Genomic DNA, 17,040 nt, shown 5'->3' with positions numbered 1-17,040 from the left:
AGCATCCGAATTTAATACCAAAGGCACAATGCCGACTTAAGTACAAGAGGACTGAAACTCTAACTTTCTATGATTCGAATTTCTCCTATGGGTCCAGATTTAGATTCCGATGCTTCACTTTAGGTTTACTGTATACCTTGGACCTTCTTTTTGACGATGAAACACAGAAATTGCATCCGAATTTAATACAAAATGCACAATGCCGACTTACGTACAAGAGGACTGACACTCTAACTTTATATGATTTCAACCTCACCTATGAGTCCAGTTTTGAATTCCGATGCTTCACTTCAGATTTACTGTATACCGTGGACCTTCTTATTGACGATGGATCACAGAAATTGCATCCGAATATAATACAAATGGCACAATGAGGACTTAAGTACGGGAGGACTGGCACTCAAACTGTCTATTATATGAACCTCTCCTTCGAGTCCAGTTTTAGATTCCAAAGCTGCACTTCAGGTTTACTGTATCACTCGGACCTTCTTAGTGACGATGAAACACAGAAATTGCATCCGAAATTAATACAAAAGGCACAATGCCGACTTAAGTACAAGAGTACTGACACTTTAACTTTCTATAATTTGAACCACTCCTGTGTGTCCAGTTTTAGATACCGATGCTTCACTTCAGATTTACCGTATACCTTGGACCTTCTTATTGACGATGAAACACAGAAATTGCATCCGAATTTAATACAAAATGCACAATGCCAACTTACGTACAAGAGGACTGACACGCTAACTTTATATGATTTCAACCTCACCTATGAGTCCAGTTTTAGATTCCGATGCTTCACTTCAGATTTACTGTATACCGTGGACCTTCTTATTGACGATGAAACACAGCAATTGCATCCGAAATTAATACAAAAGGCACAATGCCGACTGTAGTACAGGAGGACTGGCTCTCTAACTGTCTATGAAATGAACCTCTCCTGCCAGTCCAGTTTTAGCTTCGAAAGCTGCACTTCACGTTTACTGCATCCCTTGGACCTTCTTGTTCACGATGAAACACAGATAGTGCATCCGAATTTAATACAAAAGGCACAATGCCGACTTAAGTACAAGAGTACTGACACTCTAACTTTCTATGATCTGAACCTCTCCTGTGTGTCCAGTTTTAGGTACCGATGCTTCACTTTAGATTTACTGTATACCTTGGACCTTCTTATTGACGATGAAACACAGAAATAGCTTCCGAATTTAATACACAAGGCACAATGCCGACTTAAGTACAGGAGGACTGACGCTCTAACTTACTATGATTTGAACCTCCCCTGTAAGTCCAGTTTTAGATTCCGATGCTTCACTTCAGGTTTACTGTATCCCTTGGACCTTCATATTGACGATGAAACACAGAAATTGCATCCGAATGTAATACAAAAGGCCCAATGCCGTCTTAAGTACAAGAGGACTGACACTTTAACTTTCTATGATTTGAACCTCTCCTGTGAGTCCAGTTTTAGATTCCGATGCTTCACTTTAGGTTTACTGTATACCTTGGACCTTCTTATTGACGATGAAACCCAGAAATTGCATCCGAATTTAATACAAAAGGCACATTGCCGACTTAAGCACACGAGGACTGACACTCTAACTTTCTATGATTTGAACCCATCCTGTGAGTCCAGTTTTAGATGCCGATGCTTCACTTCAGGATTAGTGTATCCCTTGAACCATCTTATTGACGATGAAACACAGAAATAGCTTCCGAATTTAATACACAAGGCACAATGCCGACTTAAGTACAGGAGGACTGACGCTCTAACTTACTATGATTTGAACCTCCCCTGTAAGTCCAGTTTTAGATTCCGATGCTTCACTTCAGGTTTACTGTATCCCTTGGACCTTCATATTGACGATGAAACACAGAAATTGCATCCGAATGTAATACAAAAAGCCCAATGCCGTCTTAAGTACAAGAGGACTGACACTTTAACTTTCTATGATTTGAACCTCTCCTGTGAGTCCAGTTTTAGATTCCGATGCTTCACTTTAGGTTTACTGTATACCTTGGACCTTCTTATTGACGATGAAACACAGAAATTGCATCCGAATTTAAAACAAAAGGAACAATGCCGACTTAAGCACACGAGGACTGACAATCTAACTTTCTATGATTTGAACCCATCCTGTGAGTCCAGTTTTAGATACCGATGCTTCACTTCCGGTTTAGTGTATCCCTTGAACCTTCTTATTGATGATGAAACACAGAATTTGTATCCGAATTTAATACAAAAGGCACAATGCCGACTTAACTACAAGAGGACTGACACTCTAACATTCTATGATTTGAACCTATCCTGTGAGTCCAGTTTTAGATTCCGATGCTTCACTTCAGGTTTACTGTGTCTCTTGGACCTTCTTATTGACAATGAAACACAGAAATAGCATCCGAATTTAATACAAAAGGCACAATGCCGACTTAAGTTCAAGAGGACTGACACTCTAACTTTCTATTATTCGAATTTCTCCTGTGAGTCCAGTTTTAGATTCCGATGCTTCACTTCAGATTTACTGTATACCGTGGACCTTCTTATTGACGATGAAACACAGAAATTGCATCCGAATTTAATACAAATGGCACAATGAGGACTTAAGTACAGGAGGACTGGCACTCAACCTGTCTATTATATGAACCTCTCGTTCGAGTCCAGTTTTAGATTCCAAAGCTGCACTTCAGGTTTACTGTATCACTCGGACCTTATTAGTGACGATGAAACACAGAAATTGCATCCGAAATTAATACAAAAGGCACAATGCCGACTTAAGTACAAGAGTACTGACACTTTAACTTTCTATGATTTGAACCTCTCCTGTGTGTCCAGTTTTAGGTACCGATGCTTCACTTCAGACTTACTGTATACCTTGGACCTTCTTATTGACGATGAAACACAGAAATTGCATCCGAATTTACTGTATACCGTGGATTTAATACAAAAGGCACAATGCCGACTTAAGTACAAGAGGACTGACACTCTAACATTCTATGATTTGAACCACTCCTGTGAGTCCAGTTTTAGATTCCGATGCTTCACTTCAGGTTTACTGTATACCATGGACCTTCTTATTGACGATGAAACACAGAAATTGCATCCGAATTTAAAACAAAAGTCTCAATGCCGACTTAAGCACACGAGGACTGACAATTTAACTTTCTATGATTTGAACCCATCCTGTGAGTCCAGTTTTAGATTCCGATGCTTCACTTCAGGTTAACTATATCCCTGGGACCATCATATTGACAATGAAACACAGAAATTGCATCCGAATTCAATACAAAAGGCACAATGGCGACTTAAGTACAGGAGGACTGACACTTTAACTATCTATGTTTTGAACCTCTCCTGTGAGTCCAGTTTTAGATTCCGATGCTTCACTTCAGGTTTACTGTGTCTCTTGGACCTTCTTATTGACAATGAAACACAGAAATAGCATCCGAATTTAATACAAAAGGCACAATGCCGACTTAAGTTCAAGAGTACTGACACTCTAACTTTCTATTATTCGAATTTCTCCTGTGAGTCCAGTTTTAGATTCCGATGCTTCACTTCAGATTTACTGTATACCGTGGACCTTCTTATTGACGATGAAACACAGAAATTGCATCCGAATTTAATACAAATGGCACAATGAGGACTTAAGTACAGGAGGACTGGCACTCAACCTGTCTATTATATGAACCTCTCGTTCGAGTCCAGTTTTAGATTCCAAAGCTGCACTTCAGGTTTACTGTATCACTCGGACCTTATTAGTGACCATGAAACACAGAAATTGCATCCGAAATTAATACAAAAGGCACAATGCCGACTTAAGTACAAGAGTACTGACACTTTAACTTTCTATGATTTGAACCTCTCCTGTGTGTCCAGTTTTAGGTACCGATGCTTCACTTCAGATTTACTGTATACCTTGGACCTTCTTATTGACGATGAAACACAGAAATTGCATCCGAATTTAATACAAAAGGCACAATGCCGACTTAAGTACAAGAGTACTGACACTCTAACTTTCTATGATCTGAACCTCTCCTGTGTGTCCAGTTTTAGGTACCGATGCTTCACTTTAGATTTACTGTATACCTTGGACCTTCTTATTGACGATGAAACACAGAAATAGCTTCCGAATTTAATACACAAGGCACAATGCCGACTTAAGTACAGGAGGACTGACGCTCTAACTTACTATGATTTGAACCTCCCCTGTAAGTCCAGTTTTAGATTCCGATGCTTCACTTCAGGTTTACTGTATCCCTTGGACCTTCTTATTGACGATGAAACACAGAAATTGCATCCGAATTTAATACAAAAGGCACAATGCCGTCTAAGTACAAGAGGACTGACACTTTAACTTTCTATGATTTGAACCTCTCCTGTGAGTCCAGTTTTAGATTCCGATGCTTCACTCCAGGTTTACTGAATACCTAGTACCTTCTTATTGACGATGAAACACAGAAATTGCATCCGAATTTAAAACAAAAGGAACAATGCCGACTTAAGCGCACGAGGACTGACAATCTAACTTTCTATGATTTGAACCCATCCTGTGAGTCCAGTTTTAGATACCGATGCTTCACTTCCGGTTTAGTGTATCCCTTGAACCTTCTTATTGATGATGAAACACAGAATTTGTATCCGAATTTAATACAAAAGGCACAATGCCGACTTAACTACAAGAGGACTGACACTCTAACATTCTATGATTTGAACCTATCCTGTGAGTCCAGTTTTAGATTCCGATGCTTCACTTCAGGTTAACTATATCACTGGGACCATCATATTGACAATGAAACACAGAAATTGCATCCGAATTCAATACAAAAGGCACAATGGCGACTTAAGTACAGGAGGACTGACACTTTAACTATCTATATTTTGAACCTCTCCTGTGAGTCCAGTTTTGGATTCCGATGCTTCACTTCAGGTTTACTGTGTCTCTTGGACCTTCTTATTGACAATGAAACACAGAAATAGCATCCGAATTTAATACAAAAGGCACAATGCCGACTTAAGTTCAAGAGGACTGACACTCTAACTTTCTATTATTCGAATTTCTCCTGTGAGTCCAGTTTTAGATTCCGATGCTTCACTTCAGATTTACTGTATACCGTGGACCTTCTTATTGACGATGAAACACAGAAATTGCATCCGAATTTAATACAAATGGCACAATGAGGACTTAAGTACAGGAGGACTGGCACTCAACCTGTCTATTATATGAACCTCTCGTTCGAGTCCAGTTTTAGATTCCAAAGCTGCACTTCAGGTTTACTGTATCACTCGGACCTTATTAGTGACGATGAAACACAGAAATTGCATCCGAAATTAATACAAAAGGCACAATGCCGACTTAAGTACAAGAGTACTGACACTTTAACTTTCTATGATTTGAACCTCTCCTGTGTGTCCAGTTTTAGGTACCGATGCTTCACTTCAGATTTACTGTATACCTTGGACGTTCTTATTGACGATGAAACACAGAAATTGCATCCGAATTTAATACAAAAGGCACAATGCCGACTTAAGTACAAGAGGACTGACACTCTAACATTCTATGATTTGAACCACTCCTGTGAGTCCAGTTTTAGATTCCGATGCTTCACTTCAGGTTTACTGTATACCATGGACCTTCTTATTGACGATGAAACACAGAAATTGCATCCGAATTTAAAACAAAAGTCTCAATGCCGACTTAAGCACACGAGGACTGACAATTTAACTTTCTATGATTTGAACCCATCCTGTGAGTCCAGTTTTAGATTCCGATGCTTCACTTCAGGTTAACTATATCCCTGGGACCATCATATTGACAATGAAACACAGAAATTGCATCCGAATTCAATACAAAAGGCACAATGGCGACTTAAGTACAGGAGGACTGACACTTTAACTATCTATGTTTTGAACCTCTCCTGTGAGTCCAGTTTTAGATTCCGATGCTTCACTTCAGGTTTACTGTGTCTCTTGGACCTTCTTATTGACAATGAAACACAGAAATAGCATCCGAATTTAATACAAAAGGCACAATGCCGACTTAAGTTCAAGAGTACTGACACTCTAACTTTCTATTATTCGAATTTCTCCTGTGAGTCCAGTTTTAGATTCCGATGCTTCACTTCAGATTTACTGTATACCGTGGACCTTCTTATTGACGATGAAACACAGAAATTGCATCCGAATTTAATACAAATGGCACAATGAGGACTTAAGTACAGGAGGACTGGCACTCAACCTGTCTATTATATGAACCTCTCGTTCGAGTCCAGTTTTAGATTCCAAAGCTGCACTTCAGGTTTACTGTATCACTCGGACCTTATTAGTGACCATGAAACACAGAAATTGCATCCGAAATTAATACAAAAGGCACAATGCCGACTTAATTACAAGAGTACTGACACTTTAACTTTCTATGATTTGAACCTCTCCTGTGTGTCCAGTTTTAGGTACCGATGCTTCACTTCAGATTTACTGTATACCTTGGACCTTCTTATTGACGATGAAACACAGAAATTGCATCCGAATTTAATACAAAAGGCACAATGCCGACTTAAGTACAAGAGGACTGACACTCTAACATTCTATGATTTGAACCACTCCTGTGAGTCCAGTTTTAGATTCCGATGCTTCACTTCAGGTTTACTGTATACCATGGACCTTCTTATTGACGATGAAACACAGAAATTGCATCCGAATTTAAAACAAAAGTCTCAATGCCGACTTAAGCACACGAGGACTGACAATTTAACTTTCTATGATTTGAACCTATCCTGTGAGTCCAGTTTTAGATGCCGATGCTTCACTTCAGGATTAGTGTATCCCTTGAACCATCTTATTGACGATGAAACACAAAAATTGCACCCGAATTTAATACAAAAGGCACAATGCCGACTTAAGTACAGGAGGACTGACACTCTAACTTACTATGATTTGAACCTCCCCTGTGAGTACAGTTTTAGATTCCGATGCTTCACTTCAGGTTTACTGTATCCCTTGGACCTTCTTATTGACGATGAAACACAGAAATTGCATCCGAATTTAATACAAAAGGCACAATGCCGTCTAAGTACAAGAGGACTGACACTTTAACTTTCTATGATTTGAACCTCTCCTGTGAGTCCAGTTTTAGATTCCGATGCTTCACTTCAGGTTTACTGAATACCTAGTACCTTCTTATTGACGATGAAACACAGAAATTGCATCCGAATTTAAAACAAAAGGAACAATGCCGACTTAAGCACACGTGGGCTGACAATCTAACTTTCTATGATTTGAACCCATCCTGTGAGTCCAGTTTTAGATACCGATGCTTCACTTCAGGTTTAGTGTATCCCTTGAACCTTCTTATTGATGATGAAACACAGAATTTGTATCCGAATTTAATACAAAAGGCACAATGCCGACTTAACTACAAGAGGACTGACACTCTAACATTCTATGATTTGAACCTATCCTGTGAGTCCAGTTTTAGATTCCGATGCTTCACTTCAGGTTAACTATATCCCTGGGACCATCATATTGACAATGAAACACAGAAATTGCATCCGAATTCAATACAAAAGGCACAATGGCGACTTAAGTACAGGAGGACTGACACTTTAACTATCTATGTTTTGAACCTCTCCTGTGAGTCCAGTTTTAGATTCCGATGCTTCACTTCAGGTTTACTGTGTCTCTTGGACCTTCTTATTGACAATGAAACACAGAAATAGCATCCGAATTTAATACAAAAGGCACAATGCCGACTTAAGTTCAAGAGGACTGACACTCTAACTTTCTATTATTCGAATTTCTCCTGTGAGTCCAGTTTTAGATTCCGATGCTTCACTTCATATTTGCTGTATACCGTGGACCTTCTTATTGACGATGAAACACAGAAATTGCATCCGAATTTAATACAAAAGGCACAATGCCGACTTAAGTACAAGAGTACTGACACTTTAACTTTCTATGATTTGAACCTCTCCTGTGTGTCCAGTTTTAGGTACCGATGCTTCACTTCAGATTTACTGTATACCTTGGACCTTCTTATTGACGATGAAACACAGAAATTGCATCCGAATTTAATACAAAAGGCACAATGCCGACTTAAGTACAAGAGGACTGACACTCTAACATTCTATGATTTGAACCACTCCTGTGAGTCCAGTTTTAGATTCCGATGCTTCACTTCAGGTTTACTGTATACCATGGACCTTCTTATTGACGATGAAACACAGAAATTGCTTCCGAATTTAAAACGAAAGTCTCAATGCCGACTTAAGCACACGAGGACTGACAATTTAACTTTCTATGATTTGAACCCATCCTGTGAGTCCAGTTTCAGATTCCGATGCTTCACTTCAGGTTAACTATATCCCTGGGACCATCATATTGACAATGAAACACAGAAATTGCATCCGAATTCAATACAAAAGGCACAATGGCGAGTTAAGTACAGGAGGACTGACACTTTAACTATCTATGTTTTGAACCTCTCCTGTGAGTCCAGTTTTAGATTCCGATGCTTCACTTCAGGTTTACTGTGTCTCTTGGACCTTCTTATTGACAATGAAACACAGAAATAGCATCCGAATTTAATACAAAAGGCACAATGCCGACTTAAGTTCAAGAGTACTGACACTCTAACTTTCTATTATTCGAATTTCTCCTGTGAGTCCAGTTTTAGATTCTGATGCTTCACTTCAGATTTACTGTATACCGTGGACCTTCTTATTGACGATGAAACACAGAAATTGCATCCGAATTTAATACAAATGGCACAATGAGGACTTAAGTACAGGAGGACTGGCACTCAACCTGTCTATTATATGAACCTCTCGTTCGAGTCCAGTTTTAGACTCCAAAGCTGCACTTCAGGTTTACTGTATCACTCGGACCTTATTAGTGACGATGAAACACAGAAATTGCATCCGAAATTAATACAAAAGGCACAATGCCGACTTAATTACAAGAGTACTGACACTTTAACTTTCTATGATTTGAACCTCTCCTGTGTGTCCAGTTTTAGGTACCGATGCTTCACTTCAGATTTACTGTATACCTTGGACCTTCTTATTGACGATGAAACACAGAAATTGCATCCGAATTTAATACAAAAGGCACAATGCCGACTTAAGTACAAGAGGACTGACACTCTAACATTCTATGATTTGAACCACTCCTGTGAGTCCAGTTTTAGATTCCGATGCTGCACTTCAGGTTTACTGTATACCATGGACCTTCTTATTGACGATGAAACACAGAAATTGCATCCGAATTTAAATCAAAAGTCTCAATGCCGACTTAAGCACACGAGGACTGACAATTTAACTTTCTATGATTTGAACCCATCCTGTGAGTCCAGTTTTAGATACCGATGCTTCACTTCAGGTTTAGTGTATCCCTTGAACCTTCTTATTGATGATGAAACACAGAAATTGCAACCGAATTTAATATAAAAGGCACAATGCCGACTTAAGTACAAGAGGACTGTCACACTAACTTTCTATGATTTAAACCTATCCTGTGAGTCCAGTTTTAGATTCTGATGCTTCGCTTCAGGTTTACTGTATCCCTGGGACCTTCTTATTGACGAAGAAACACAGAAATTGCATCCGAATTCAATACAAAAGGCACAATGGCGACTTAAGTGCAGGAGGACTGACACTTTAACTTTCTATGTTTTGAACCTCTCCTGTGAGTCCAGTTTTAGATTCCGATGCTTCACTTCAGGTTTACTGTGTCTCTTGGACCTTCTTATTGACAATGAAACACAGAAATAGCATGCGAATTTAATACAAAAGGCACAATGCCGACTTAAGTACAAGAGGACTGACACTCTAACTTCCTATGATTTGAATTTCTCCTGTGAGTCCAGTTTTAGATTCCGATGCTACACTTCAGGTTTATCGTATACCTTGGACCTTCTTATTGACGATGAAGCACAGAAATTGCATCCGAATTTAATACAAAATGCACAATGCCGACTTACGTAAAAGAGGACTGACACTCTAACTTTATATGATTTCAACCTCACCTATGAGTCCAGTTTTAGATTCCCATGCTTCACTTCAGATTTACTGTATACCGTGGACCTTCTTATTGACGATGAAACACAGCAATTGCATCCGAATTTAATGCAAAAGGCACAATGCCGACTTTAGTACAGGAGGACTGGCACTCTAACTGTCCATGATATGAACCTCTCCTGCCAGTCTAGTTTTAGATTCGAAATCTGCACTTCAGGTTTACTGTATCCCTTGGACCTTATTGTTCACGATGAAACACAGATATTGCATCCGAATGTAATACAAATGGCCCAATGCCGTCTTAAGTACAAGAGGACCGACACTTTAACTTTCTATGATTTGAACCTCTCCTGTGAGTCCAGTTTTAGATTCCGACGCTTCACTTCAGGTTTACTGTATACCTTGGACCTTCTTATTGACGATGAAACCCAGAAATTGCATCCGAATTTAGTAGAAAAGGCACAAGGCTGACTTAAGCACACGAGGACTGACACTCTAACTTTCTATGATTTGAACCCATCCTGTGAGTCCAGTTTTAGATGCCGATGCTTCACTTCAGGATTAGTGTATCCCTTGAACTATCTTATTGACTATGAAACACAGAAATTGCACCCGAATTTAATACAAAAGGCACAATGCTGACTTAGGTACAGGAGGACTGACACTCTAACTTACTATGATTTGAACCTCCCCTGTGAGTACAGTTTTAGATTCCGATGCTTCACTTCAGGTTTACTGTATCCCTTGGACTTTCTTATTGACGATGAAACACAGAAATTGCATCCGAATTTAATACAAAATGCACAATGCCGTCTTAAGTACAAGAGGACTGACACTTTAAATTTCTATGATTTGAACCTCTCCTGTGAGTCCAGTTTTAGATTCCGATGCTTCACTTCAGGTTTACGGTATACCTTGGACCTTCTTATTGACGATGAAACACAGAAATTGCATCGGAATTTAAGACAAATGGCACAATGCCGACATAAATACAAAAGGACTGACACTAACTTTCTATGATTTGAACCTCTCCTGTGAGTCCAGTTTTTGATTCCGATGCTTCATTCAGGTTTACTGTATCCCTGGGACCTTCTTACTGACGAAGAAACACAGAATTTGTATTCGAATTTAATACAAAAGGCACAATGCCGACTTAAGTACAAGAGGACTGACACTCTAACTTTCTATGATTTGAACCTATCCTGTGAGTCCAGTTTTAGATTCCGATGCTTCACTTCAGGTTAACTATATCCCTGGGACCATCGTATTGACAATGAAACACAGAAATTGCGTCCGAATTCAATACAAAAGGCACAATGGCGACTTAAGTACAGGAGGACTGACACTTTAACTTTCCATGTTTTGAACCTCTCCTGTGAGTCCAGTTTTAGATTCCGATGCTTCACTTCAGTTTTACTGTGTCTCTTGGACCTTCTTATTGACAATGAAACACAGAAATAGCATCCGAATTTAATACAAAAGGCACAATGCCGACTTAAGTACAAGAGGACTGGCACTCTATCTTTCTATGATTCGAATTTCTCCTGTGAGTCCAGTTTTAGATTCCGATGCTTCACTTCAGGTTTACTGTATACCTTGGACCTTCTTATTGACGATGAAACACAGAAATTGCATCCGAATTTAATACAAAATGCACAATGCCGACTTACGTACAAGAGGACTGACACTCTAACTTTATATGATTTGAACCTCACCTATGAGTCCAGTTTTAGATTCCGATGCTTCACTTCAGATTTACTGTATACCGTGGACCTTCTTATTGACGATGAAACACAGCAATTGCATCCGAATGTAATACAAAAGGCACAATGCCGACTCTAGTACAGGAGGACTGGCACTCTAACTGTCTATGATATGAACCTCTCTTGCCAGTCCAGTTTTAGATTCGAAAGCTGCACTTCAGGTTTACTGTATCCCTTGGACCTTCTTGTTCACGATGAAACACAGATATTGCATCCGAATTTAATACAAAAGGATCAATGCCGAATTAAGTACAAGAGTACTGACACACTAACTTTCTATGATTTGAACCTCTCCTGTGTGTCCAGTTTTAGATACCGATGCTTCACTTCAGATTTACTGTATACCTTGGCCCTTCTTATTGACGATGAAACACAGAAATAGCATCCGAATTTAGTACAAAAGGCACAATGCCGACTTAAGTACAGGAGGACTGACACTCTAACTTACTATGATTTGAACCTCCCCTGTAAGTCCAGTTTTAGATTCCGATGCTTCAGGTTTACTGTATCAATTAGACCTTCTTATTGACGATGAAACACAGAAATTGCATCCGAATGTAATACAAAAGGCCCAATGCCGTCTTAAGTACAAGATGACTGACACTTTAACTTTCTATGATTTGAACCTCTCCTGTGAGTCCTGTTTTAGATTCCGATGCTTCACTTCAGGTTTACTGTATACCTTGGACCTGCTTATTGACGATGAAACCCAGAAATTGCATCCGAATTTGATACAAAAGGCACAATGCCGACTTAAGCACAAGAGGACTGACACTCTAACTTTCTATGATTTGAACCTCTCCTGTGAGTCCAGTTTTAGATTCCGATGCTTCACTTCAGGTTTACTGTATACCTTGAACTTTCTTATTAACGATGAAACACAGAAATTGCATCCGAAATTAATACAAAAGGCACAATGCCGACTTACGTACATGAGGACTGACCCTCTAACTTTCTATGACTTGAACCTCTCCTGAGAGTCCAGTTTTAGATTCTGATGCTTCACTTCAGGTTTACTGTATCCCTTGGACGTTCTCATTGACGATGAAACACAGAAATTGCATCCGAATTTAATACAAAAGGCACAATGCCGACTTAAGTACAAGAGGAATGACACTCTAACTATCTATGATTTGAACCTCTCCTGTGAGTCCAGTTTTAGATTCCGATGCTTCACTTCAGGTTTACTGTATCCCTTGGACCTTCTTATTGACGATGAAACACAGAAATTGCATCCGAATTTAATACAAAAGGCACAATGTCGACTTACGTACAAGAGGACTGACACTCTAACTTTCTATGATTTGAACCTCTCCTGTGGGTCCAGTTTTAGGATCTGATGCTTCACTTCAGGTTTACTGTATCCCTTGGACCTTCTTATTGACGATGAAACACAGAAATTGCATCCGAAATTAATACAAAAGGCACAAAGCCGACATAAGTACAAGAGGACTGACACTATAGCTTCCTATGATTTGAACCTCTCCTGTGAGTTCAGTTTTAGATTCCGATGCTTCACTTCAGGTTTACTGTATACCTTGAACTTTCTTATTAACGATGAAACACAGAAATTGCATCCGAAATTAATACAAAAGGCACAATGCCGACTTACGTACATGAGGACTGACCCTCTAACTTTCTATGACTTGAACCTCTCCTGAGAGTCCAGTTTTAGATTCTGATGCTTCACTTCAGGTTTACTGTATCCCTTGGACGTTCTCATTGACGATGAAACACAGAAATTGCATCCGAATTTAATACAAAAGGCACAATGCCGACTTAAGTACAAGAGGAATGACACTCTAACTATCTATGATTTGAACCTCTCCTGTGAGTCCAGTTTTAGATTCCGATGCTTCACTTCAGGTTTACTGTATCCCTTGGACCTTCTTATTGACGATGAAACACAGAAATTGCATCCGAATTTAATACAAAAGGCACAATGTCGACTTACGTACAAGAGGACTGACACTCTAACTTTCTATGATTTGAACCTCTCCTGTGGGTCCAGTTTTAGGATCTGATGCTTCACTTCAGGTTTACTGTATCCCTTGGACCTTCTTATTGACGATGAAACACAGAAATTGCATCCGAAATTAATACAAAAGGCACAAAGCCGACATAAGTACAAGAGGACTGACACTATAGCTTCCTATGATTTGAACCTCTCCTGTGAGTTCAGTTTTAGATTCCGATGCTTCACTTCAGGTTTACTGTATCCCTTGGACCTTCTTACTGACGATGATACACAGAAATTGCATCCGAACGTAATACAAAAGGCACAATGCCGACTTAAGTACAAGAGGACTGACACTCTAACTTTCTATGATTTGAACCTCACCTGTGACACCAGTTTTAGATTCCGATGCTTCACTTCAGATTTACTGTATACCTTGGACCTTCTTATTGACGATGAAGCACAGAAATTGCATCCGAATTTAATACAAAAGGCACAATGCCGACTTAAGCGCACGAGGACTGACACTCTAACTTTCTATGATTTGAACCCATCCTGTGAGTCCAGTTTCAGATGCCGATGCTTCACTTCAGGATTAGTGTATCCCTTGAACCATCTTATTGACGACGCACCACTGAAATTGCACCCGAATTTAACACAAAAGGCACAATGCCGACTTAAGTACAAGAGGACTGACACTCTAACTATCTATGATTTGAACCTCTCCTGTGAGTCCAGTTTTAGATTCCGATGCTTCACTTCAGGTTTACTGTATCCCTTGGACCTTCTTATTGACGATGAAACACAGAAATTGCATCCGAATTTAATACAAAAGGCACAATGTCGACTTCAGTTCAGGAGGACTGACACTTTAACTTTATATGATTTGAACCTCTCCTGTAAGTCCAGTTTGAGATTGCGATGCTTCACATCAGGTTTACTGTGTCTCTTGGACCTTCTTATTGACAATGAAACACAGAAATAGCATTCGAATTTAATACAAAAGGAACAATGCCGATTTACGTACAAGAGGGCTGACACTCTAATTTTCTATGATTCGAACCTCTTCTGTGAGTCCAGTATTAGATTCCGATGCTTCACTTCAGGTTTACTGTATACCTTGGACTTTCTTATTAACGATGAAACACAGAAATTGCATCCGAAATTAATACAAAAGGCACAATGCCGACTTAAGTACAAGAGGACTGACACTCTAACTATCTATGATTTGAACCTCTCCTGTGAGTCCAGTTTTAGATTCCGATGCTTCACTTCAGGTTTACTGTATCCATTGGACCTTCTTATTGACGATGAAACACAGAAATTGCATCGGAATTTAAGACAAAAGGCACAATACCGACATAAGTACAAGAGGACTGACACTCTAACTTTCTACGATTTCAACCTCTCCTGTGAGTCCAGTTTTAGATTCCGATGCTTCTTTCAGGTTTACTGTATCCCTGGGACCTTCTTATTGACGATGAAACACAGAAATTGCATCCCGATTTTAATACAAAAGGCACAATCCCGACTTAAGTACAAGAGGACTGACACTCTAACTTTCTATGATTTGAACCTCTCCTGTGAGTCCACTTTTAGATACCGATGCTTCACTTCAGGTTTACTGTATCCCTGGGACCTTCTTATTGACGATGAAACACAGAAATTGCATCCGAATTTTATACAAAAAGCAAAATGCCGACTTAGGTACAAGAGGACTGACACTCTAACTTTCTATGACTTGAACCCATCCTGTGAGTCCAGTTTTAGATTCCGATGCTTCACTTCAGGTTTACTACATCCCTGGGACCATCTCATTGACAATTAAAGACAGAAATTGCATCCGAATTAAATACAAAAGGCACAATGCCGACTTAAGTACAGGAGGAGTGACACTCTAACTTTCTATGTTTTGAACCTCTCCTGTGAGTCCAGTTTTAGATTCCGATGCTTCACTTCAGGTTTACTGTGTCTCTTGGACCTTCTTAATGACAATGAAACACAGAAATATCATCCGAATTTAATACAAAAGGCACAATGCCGACTTAAGTACAAGAGGACTGACACTCTAATTTTCTATGATTTGAATATCACCTGTGAGACCAGGTTTAGATTCCGATGCTTCACTTCAGGTTTACTGTATCCCTTGGACCTTCTTATTGACGATGAAACACAGAAATTGCATCCGAATTTAATACAAAATGCACAATGCCGGCTTACGTACAAGAGGACTGACACTCTAACTTTCTATGATTTGAACCTCTCCTGTGGGTCCAGTTTTAGGAACTGATGCTTCACTTCAGGTTTACTGTATCCCTTGGACCTTCTTATTGACGATGAAACACAGAAATTGCATCCGAATTTAATACAAAAGCACAATGCCGACTTGAGTACAAGAGGACTGACACTACAACTTCCCATGATTTGAACCTCTCCTGTGAGTTCAGTTTTAGATTCCGATGCTTCACTTCAGGTTTACTGTATCCCTTGGACCTTCTTATTGACGATGAAACACAGAAATTGCATCCGAATTTAATACAAAAGGCACAATGCCGACTTAAGTACAAGAGGACTGACACTCTAACTTTCTATGATTTGAACCTCACCTGTGAGACCAGTTTTAGATTCCGATGCTTCACTTGAGATTTACTGTATACCTTGGACCTTCTTATTGACGATGAAGCATAGAAATTGCATCCGAATTTAATACAAAAGGCACTAAACCGACTTAAGTACAAGAGGACTGACACACTAACTTTCTATGATTTGAACCTTTCCTGTGAGTCCAGTTTTAGATTCCGATGCTTTACTTCAGGTTTACTGTATCCATTGGACCCTCTTATTGACGATGAAACACAGAAATTGCATCGGAATTTAAGACAAATGGCACAATGCCGACATAAGTACAAGAGGACTGACACTCTAACTTTCAACTATTAGAACCTCTCCTGTGAGTCCAGTTTTAGATTCCGATGCTTCATTCAGGTTTACTGTATCCCTTAGACCGTCTTATTGGCGATGAAACACAGAAATTGCATCCGAATTTAATACAAAAGGCACAATGCCGACTTAAGCGCACGAGGACTGACACTCTAACTTTCTATGATTTGAACCCATCCTGTGAGTCCAGTTTTAGATTCCGATGCTTCACTTCAGGTTAACAATAACCCTGGGACCATCATATTGACAATGAAACACTGAAATTGGATCCGAATTTAATACAAAAGGCACAATGCCGACTTCAGTTCAGGAGGACTGACACTTTAACTTTCTATGATTTGAACCTCTCCTGTAAGTCCAGTTTGAGAT

The sequence above is a fragment of the Schistocerca americana genome, chromosome 2 (assembly GCF_021461395.2).
Source record: "Schistocerca americana isolate TAMUIC-IGC-003095 chromosome 2, iqSchAmer2.1, whole genome shotgun sequence".
Lineage (NCBI taxonomy): Eukaryota > Metazoa > Arthropoda > Insecta > Orthoptera > Acrididae > Schistocerca > Schistocerca americana.
The sequence above is the reverse complement of the archived record's forward strand: the minus strand, read 5'-3'. Positions refer to the sequence as shown.